Here is an 8,857-nt window from a genome sequence, read left to right on the forward strand (position 1 = left end):
GGGGAAATAAACCAGCTGCTCCCTACCGAAGCGGCAGCCTAAGGGACTGGGTTGGGATTGCTAAGGGAGACGATGAGAGCTGGCCTTAAACCTGGCTCCTAACTCCTCTAGGCTCCCTACTTTGATTCTCATGGGTTGGGCGCTGCCTGAGTGGAGCCATGGTGGGTTGGAGGGAATGAGCCTGGGGGGGCTCAGCCCCTCTGAGAAGCAGGCAGTAAATCTGGGCATCGCCACGGGACAGAAGTGGCACAGCTCCAGCCCATGCAGTGATTCCCAGCGTGACTCAGGGCTGCAGCCTCCTCATCGTCGCCCGCATCCAGGGGATGAAGGTGGAAACTCTTGTGTACACTGCTGGGTGGGTCCCATCCTTGGATCCCCAAGAGACGATGCCCTGGGCTGTTCCCTGACACACCAGGGGCCCCCAGAGTCACCCTGCAAAATGAAAGGAGAGACAGATAAACCACAAGACTCAGCAACAGCACCCGCCCCCCGCCCAGGCAGTCTCAGCATCACACCCTCCCATCCTTGGCAACCTCCTGGTTTCTGCCTCCCCTGGGAGAAGAAAAGATTTTTTCCCATTCATTTGTACAGCCTAACCTCTGATCTGTGCTCTGCAGCCCGACTGCAACACCAACAGGCTCATAAATAACAATTTGTCAAGGGAGCTTAAAGGCAGGAGATTTACACTGAAAGAAGTTTTGTTCTCCTCTGGGGCTCCCACACACAGCATCGTTGAGGCGTTATATTCATCATATATAATATACACGTCATCCTCCAGCACCTCGAGGTCCACCTCATGGAGTGTGTCCGAGCTCAGCTCATTGTCTGCACTAGTCCGGCCCCAGCTGGCGACACTGCACACGGTCTCTGGAGGCACTCGATGATGGGCCGTGGGCAGCCGGATGAGCCTGACATGTTCATTGAGCCGTGCTTTGTGCCGCAGCTGCACACAAGAGAGGACACAAAGACCAGGGTCAATTTGAAGGTCAGAGTCAATGATGTCCCAATCAAATAAGAGAGAAACTACAGCCAATGCATGGCCATGGGGTCATTGGGGTGGGATGATGGGATGGGGGCAGTACCTGCAGCAGTGTGAGGTCACAGGGGAGGGGTTATGGGATGTGGCTGTACCTGGAGAAGTGTGAGGTCACTGGGGGCGGGATCCGTGGCAGATTGAGAGTTAGTGGGGCCCTGTGCTCAGCTTCATTTTTGGGGCCCCAGCTTGGGACCCAGCCAAGAAAAAGAGCATTCTCTGTTATCTCCCGCCCCCGCCCCTGTTTCTCTTCTTTTTTCTTCATCCTCCTATAAGTAATAGGAAGTCAATGAAAATAAAGTGAGGTACCTAGATTGTTTTTGTAGTCTAACTGATTTTTCCACAGACCACTTGAAAATTATTTAGGGTCTCGGAGGACCACTTAATGATCTTTCCAAATATTGTTTGTCCCATGAGCTAATTACTGTAAAGCACTTTGGATAAGAGCGCTTTATAAAAAAAAGTCAAAAACCGTTGGGGTGCAGGGTCTGGCCAGGACTTAGGGTGTGGGAGGGGGCTCAGGGCTGGGGGTGCAGGGTTTGGGAGCAAGTTAGGCTGCAGGAGCAGGCTAGGGGTTGGGGTGCAGGGTCTGGCCAGGAGTTAGGGGGTGGGAGGGGACTCAGGGCTGGGGGTGCAGGGTCTGGCCAGGACTTAAGGGGTGGGAGGGGACTCAGGGCTGGGGGTGCAGGGTCTGGCCAGGACTTAGGGGGTGGGAGGGGACTCAGGGCTGGGGGTGCAGCGTCTGGCCAGGACTTAGGGGGTGGGAGGGGACTCAGGGCTGGGGGTGCAGGGTTTGGGAGCAAGTTAGGCTGCAGGAGCAGGCTGGGGGTTGGGGTGCAGGGTCTGGCCAGGAGTTAGGGTGTGGAGGGGGGGCTCAGAACTGGGGCAGGGGGTTGGGGTATAGAGCACTTACCTGGGGCAGCTCCCGTTTGATGTGAGGGGTGCAGGTGGGGATGTGAGGGGGTGCAGGAGTCAAGGTGGGCAGGGGGCAGAGGGTGTGGGGGGTTGCAGGAGTCAGGGAGAGCAGATGGCTGGGGATGTGTGAGGGGGTGCAGGAGTCAGGGCTGGGAGTGTGTGAGGGGGTGCAGGAGTCAGGGATGGGGGTGCAGGGTCTGGGAGGGAGTTAGGGTGCAGGAGTGGGCTGCGGGTTGGAGTGCAGGGTCTGGCCAGGAGTTAGGTTGCAGGAAGGGGCTCAGGGTTGGGGCAGGAGGTTGGGGTGTGGAGTGCTTACCTGGGGCAGCTCCTATTTGGTGCGAGGAGTGCAGGTGGGAATGTGTGTGGGGGGGTTCAGGAGCTCTCATTTGGTGCTCAGGGTGGGGGTCGGGGTGTGGGGTTGTGCAGGAGTCAGGGCATGGGGTGTGGGGGGGGCTGGGTATGTGTGGGGTGTGCAGGAGCCAGGGAGGGCAGGGAGCTGGGGGTTTGTGAGGGGGGTTTAGGAGTCAGGGCAGGGGGCTGGGGGTGTGGGCTGGGGTCATGGGAGTGCTCCCAGCCTCCTGTCCCACCCCAGCCCCCTGCCTTGAGCCTCTCATGGCAGGAGGATGGGTGGGTATGTATAGGGGGAGTGGAGGGGCCCCACCTTTGCTCCACCCTGCCCCAATTCCACCCCCTTCCCCAAGTCCCCGCCTCCTCCCCAGAGCGTGCTGTAGCCACGCTCCTCCCACTCCCTCCCAGAGCAACCTGAGCGCTGGCAAACAGCTGTTTGGCAGTGGGGGAAGCCCTAGGAGGCAGGAGCAGGAACGCGACACACTCGGGGGAGGGGATGGGGGAGGGGGGATCTTGGCTGCCGGTGCAGCATGAGCCCCAGGAGCTGGCAGGATCAAGCTTATGCCCCCTCAGCTGCCCGGCCCTGGAGTCCCCTGTTCCTGGGGGACCCCATGCCAGGGCATCCTGTATTTTACTGTAAATGTGCCTGTGGGCAGGGTGATGGGATGGGGAAGTACTTGCAACAGTTTGAGGTCACTGGGTGTGGGGTGGAGTGATGGGGAAACTCCCTGTATCAGTGTGAGGTCACTGGGGGTGGTGGACAGGGGGTGGTACCTGAAGCAGTGTGAGGTCAAAGGTGCATGGGCATGTGATGGAGGTGGTATCTGCAGCAGTGTGAGGTCGCCGGGGGCAGGGGCATATGATATATCTGCAGGATTGTGATGTTGCAGGGGGCTTGGTGATGGGATGGGTCAGAATATTTAGCAGTGTGTGTTCATAGGTGGCTGGGTAATGTGATAGGCATGGTACTTGCAGCAAAGTGAGGTTACAGGTAACAGGGTTATGAGATGGGAGCCTTACTTCCAGTCTTGCAAGGACTTTTGGGGCAGGGGGATATGATGGCGGAGGTATCTACAGCAGTGTGAGGTCACTGGGGGCAGGGGGGTGCGATGGGGTGGTATCTGCAGCAGTGTGAGGTTGCTGGGGGCAGGGAGATATGATGGGGTGGTATCTGCAGCAGTGTGAGATCACTGGGGGCAGGGGGATGGGATGAGGGTGGAACCTGCAGCACTGTGAGGTCATTGGGGGTGGGGTGATCGGATGTGGGGTACCTACAGTAGCATGAGGTCACTGGGGGCTGGATGATGGGATTTGGGTGGTACCTTCAGTAGTCTAAGGTCACAGGTGGTGGGGTGATGGGGTGATGGGATGGGGGGTGGTACCTGCAGCAGTGTGAGCTCACTGAGGGTCGGGAAATGGGATTGTAGAAGTACCTGCAGCAGTGTGAAGCAATTGGAGGCGGGGTGATGACGTGGGGGCAGTACCTGAAGCAGTCTGAGGTCATTGGGTTGGGGTGATTGGATAGGGGATGGTACCTGCAGCAGCGTGATGTCATTTTCATCCGTCTTGTCATTGGATTCTGGGTGGAGATTCAATGACGTACCCAGATCTGCTGCCTCCCAGGTTCACGTATTGAAATGTTGTGGGCCCCAAGTAGCACGCTGATGGTGCTCTGAAATACAAGGGTGTGCACGTGCTGCAGATGGGCCAATACTATGGATCCAGTCATGGGCTGTTAACCCTGTTAAAGTGGGTGGGTTTAGCAGCCGCCTTGCACTCAGGATGAATGTAGGGAAGCCAGTGCTCCAGGGCCTTTCCCCTGCAGAAGCGGCGACTGGCTTTGATCTGGTCTGAGGGCAGGGGACTGGCTGGCTCAGGGATATGGGCTCTCGCATTTCTTACCCCGGGTTGCAGTTACAATGAGCCGCCGTCACCACCACCTCCTCCCTGATCAGGAACCCTCCACATGTGCTTCTTTGATTTCCTCCTGTCTCTGTCTTTACAAAGGCCATGTAGGGTCTGGAGTGAGGCCGGGCTTCCCATCCCCCGATGATCAATGCTGGCAGAGTCCCCAAGAGAAGGAGTTAGTTCAGGCCCCCGATCCAGCAAGCTGGTGTACCCCTCCCCTGACCAAGATCAGGGCCCCCATTGTGCCAGCTGCTGCACAGACCCAGACCGAGAGCAGGGCACCCATCGTGAGGGGCACTGCAGAGAAACAGAGTGAGAATCCCTGCTCCAGAGAGTTTTCATAGACACAGGATGGATTCTCATCCCCATTTCACACACTGGGAAATCCAGGCACAATGAGAAAAAGTGACTCACTCCAGAATCACTGGCGCAGTGTGCGGTAGGATTAGAAAATGAACCCAGGAGTCCAGATGCCCAGCCCCCACTCTAACCACTAGAACTCACTCCCCTCCTGGAGCCGGAGACTGAACCCAGGAGTCCTGGCTCCCAGCCCCTCCCCCACTCTATCCAGACAGCCTGCACAAATCTGCATTTCCTGTCTAGGTGCCCACCGTTCACATCAGGTGTATTGAGCTTCTCTGTGTCGCCTCCGCCTCAGGGGATTTTTAGCATCAACCCCCTCCTCCCGCTCTGCCCCTTTAGCTCCCTGCCCACCTACCCTCAGACATCATTGCTCCCCAGCTGGGTCCTGGGCACACACTGATGCCCCCCAGCCCCTCCACGGCACCACATTTGGGTGATGGGGACACACCGATAGCCCTGGTGGAAGGATCTGACTCCGAGATGGAGCCCGGGTTTGCAGAGAGCTCTGCTCCCTATGGGGCTGGGGGGCCTATTCCCCAAGTACTCACCAGTCTGAGCCCCGGGGGGCAGGGGAAAGATGATGGGTGTAAGCGGGGGAATGGTACCGCTGTTGTGGGGCACTTTCCTGGGTTCTGCACTACCCCGGTGAAGTGGGCTAGCGAAAGGATCTGAGTCCTCGCTCCCACTTCCTTTACCCAGAGGCCTCCCTGCCTTTGAGGACTCCCCTTCCACTCTCCTGTCTGGCAGAGTCCTCGTAACCCCAACAAGGCTGGGCCCAGGATTCCTGGGGGGCTCGACCCCCAACCCTGCTGTGATCACCCAGGACAGGGGCTAGGGTGTCCCCACTCCGGGGTACTCTCTCTGCACGGGGCACCTCCCTGGCCCACTGATCATTTCATACAATTTAAAGCAAATACAAGTTGTTTAATTAACAATTAATTGAAAAAAAAGAATAAGGAAAAATGGGAAAGGTTAAAGGAAAACACATCACCCCGCTCTGTGGCAGGGAACATTACAAACCGTGTCTCTGGAACATTAGGGCAGTTCACAGTCTGTTCCTTGTAGGTCCCAGGTCTCCTTCTTAGGCCCTGGTTGTGCTGCAGAGACGCTGCGGGTTGGACACTTGCTCTGGCCACACGCTCTCAGGCTCTAGGTGGCAGGACCCTTCTTCCCAGCATCGCCCCCGCCCCGTCGGGGTTACGATCCCCCTCCAAGTCTGGCCTGCAGAGCCTTTACAAAAACCATATTCACTCTTCCCCAACAAATTATGTTTATCTATGTGTCTAATCATTGCGCTCTTTATAATTTCACCCAATTTGCCTGGTACTGAAGTTAGCCTTAGTGACCTATAATTGCCAGGAGCATCTCTGGAGCCTTTTTTATGCATTGGTGTCATATTCGCTATACTCCAGACATCTGGTATGGAAGCTGATTTAAAGGACAGGTGACTTATTGCTGTTTAATTTATGAATTTGTTCCAAAACCTCCTTACTGGTCCTTACTGAATAGTCAAGTCATGATCACTGGCCCCAGAGCAGCCACGGACATCCAGTCCAGTGATCAGTTCATCGTTATCCACCACAAGGAGGCCCACAATTGAGTCACCCCTAGTTGGGTACAAAACTTGGTATTAGAAACGTATCTATAATTTTTCAAAATCTCCAAGGACGATTTACTCCTGGCTACGTGAGACCTCCCCTGGCTGTCTCCCAATAGGAAGTGTCCCGTGCTAACCTCATTTCTTCCCACAAGTCACAGACAGGTGCAAAAGGAGAAACATTTCCTGCTCTCTGGTTTGGATTCAGTGAACTGTGCCAGCCCCCTACCGGTTCCCCTGCTGGGCTGTGTTAGTTAGCAGATTGATCCCTATCCATTCGAGGTCCTGGGGTTCTCAATAACGTAAACCAGGTAATGATGTGTCTAATGCAGGGGTTCTCCAACTTCACTGCACTCCGACCCCCTTCTGACAACAAAAATTACTACACAATCCCAGGAGGGGGGACCGAAGCCTGAGCCCTCCTGAACCACTGGTGCGGAGGGAAAGCCAAAGCCCGAGTCCCACCACCCTGCGTGGGGAGGCCAAAATCAAAGCCCAAGGGCTTCAGCCCCAGACAAGGAGCTTGCAACCTGAGCTTGACTGCCTAGGGCTGAGGCCCTCAGGCTTTGGCTTCGGCCTCAGTCAGTGGGGCTTGGGCTTTAACTTTGGCCCCAGGCCCCAGCAAGTCTAAGCCAGCCCCGGTGACCCCATTAAAATGGGGTTGCAACTCACTTTGGGGTCCTGACCCACAGCTTGAGAACCGCCTCCCTGCCCACCACTTTTTGTACCCTCTCTCCCCTACCTCAATGGGCTGTAACCAGCGACAGGAACATTCCAGTCATACGCATCGTCCCCCCGGGTTTCCCCATTTCCCCTCCCCAGGGAGAATTTCCAACTCCTCTTCCTTATTGCCCAGATTCCGCTGCCAAGAGCAGTGTTGCTTCCTTTCACGAGTGATATCCTGCAGGGCACATACACCACAGCACAGCATTCCCCTGCGTCCACACTGGTGTTCCTGGCTTACAGATAACCCATCCTGCAGTGAGAGACTCCACCTCCCGTGTCCCTTTCTTCCCTCCACTGCAAGGTGCTGGGGGAGAAAGAGAACATGTCCCGAGGGCTGAGGCCCCATGGGATTGCGGGCGTTGCAGCGTGCTCTCCAGGAACCCTCAAGCCTCTGCAGCATCAGAACAGCAGAGCCTGGATTGGAGCAAGGGAAAGGCCTGTTTTCCACAGAATCCTTCCCTCAGGCCTGGAGCATTTAGAGCAGAAATCCCTGTGGGAGTTAATGTTGCTCTAAAAAGAGCTGCCCAGGGGGGTGCAGCTTCTTGACACCACCACACAAAGGGATCTGTTTGTTGAGCTGCATAAAGCCCTGCACTGATTTTCGGAGAGGATTCCCCGGAGCAGTTGGGGGAGGCAGGACCTTATTCCTTACCTCTCGTGACAGGGCCGTGGGAGAGCTTGTAGGAAGCCAGAGGCAGCTTTCTAGAGGGTTAATTCAGAAATTCCCTGTGGACCCTAGGGGCTGCGGCCTACGGCAGGAAGGAGCCAGGTGGTGGCTGGAGAGACTCTAGGAGGAATGCTATGGGATGGCGCTCTGATCGCCTCTTCACTCGGCTTCTTCCCAACCCCACCTTTGGGGTAAGTCCATCACCTCCTCCTTCCTGCCTGTGGGCTGGAAAGCAGAGATGGCAGGAGAGAGGTTGCCCACTCAGCCCATGCACAGGAGGATCCATTGCAGCTCACGTCCTCCTGCTTGTCCCAGCCCAGAGGAATGCATGACACCGAGCCTGGACTCTGGGACTGCATTAGTCGCCAACAGGGGAGTGTGGTAGGAGAGGACACAATATGTCTATACAGAACTTTTTCTGGACTGCTGCGGTGCGGGGAGAGAGGCCAGATTCCATCTGGCTCTTTAGGACTCTGAGGAAGCTCTGGGATCTGGAGAGAGGTCTCTGGAGCCTCGGACTGTGCAGGTGTGGCTCCTACCTAGTCCAGGGTAACCTGCCGTGTTCCCCCACAAGAGCCATATGATCAGGCAACACTGCCTCTATTGCCTTGGCCACATGTATTGTGTGCTTTTTCTGGTGGCTCGTCCAGAAAAGGAGGACAAGAGCTCACTACTGCTACCATCTGAGGGAGTTGCTGGGTTGAGATCAGCTGGTAGAAGGAGGCAATAGCCCAAGCATTTGGGACTTCAAGCCCCTAGAGTGACCTCTTACCTTTATAGACCCCCCCCCTCCCATCATACACAGCTATTTTAAAGTTTAGCGTGATAGTAAAGAGACCCCTTGTCAACCCTTCACCACACAAGAGAAAGCCGGCAGCATGTGTCATTAACGATTTATTTCTCCTCTACCGGCTCCCAAACTGCTTCTCCTCCCTACTGCCGCCAGCCACCTTCACGTTCTCCCTCTTCTCTCCCCGGCTCTGCTCACTTGATTGCAGCAGCTCAGCGGATGGTCCAGCTTTACTCTTTCACTTCCATTCTTCTTCACTTCTTTGGGTGGCTGCATTGGCCATTGAGCAGGCTGATGGAAATACCTGAGTGCTCTGTCTAGGCCAGGGGTCTGAAACACGCGGCCTGCGGGGCTATTTCTCTAGGGAAGCGGCTCCGGGCCAGAGCCCAATGCCGTCCTGCACCCCAACCCCCTGCCCTGAGCCCCCTGCCTGCACCCCAACCCTCTGCCACACCTCGCACTCCCTCCTGCACCCCACACCCCAAACCCCTGCCCTGAGCCTCCTGCCTG

At 56.4% G+C, this 8,857-nt stretch overlaps 1 pseudogene; it reads right to left on the reverse strand.

The window, feature by feature from the left end:
* Nucleotides 1-283: 283 nt before the first annotated feature.
* LOC135886346 (duodenase-1-like) lies at nucleotides 284-4,932 on the reverse strand (annotated as a pseudogene).
* Between the last annotated feature and the right edge of the window lie 3,925 nt (nucleotides 4,933-8,857).

This window comes from Emys orbicularis, chromosome 12 (genome assembly GCF_028017835.1).
Source record: "Emys orbicularis isolate rEmyOrb1 chromosome 12, rEmyOrb1.hap1, whole genome shotgun sequence".
In the NCBI taxonomy this organism is placed as follows: domain Eukaryota; kingdom Metazoa; phylum Chordata; order Testudines; family Emydidae; genus Emys; species Emys orbicularis.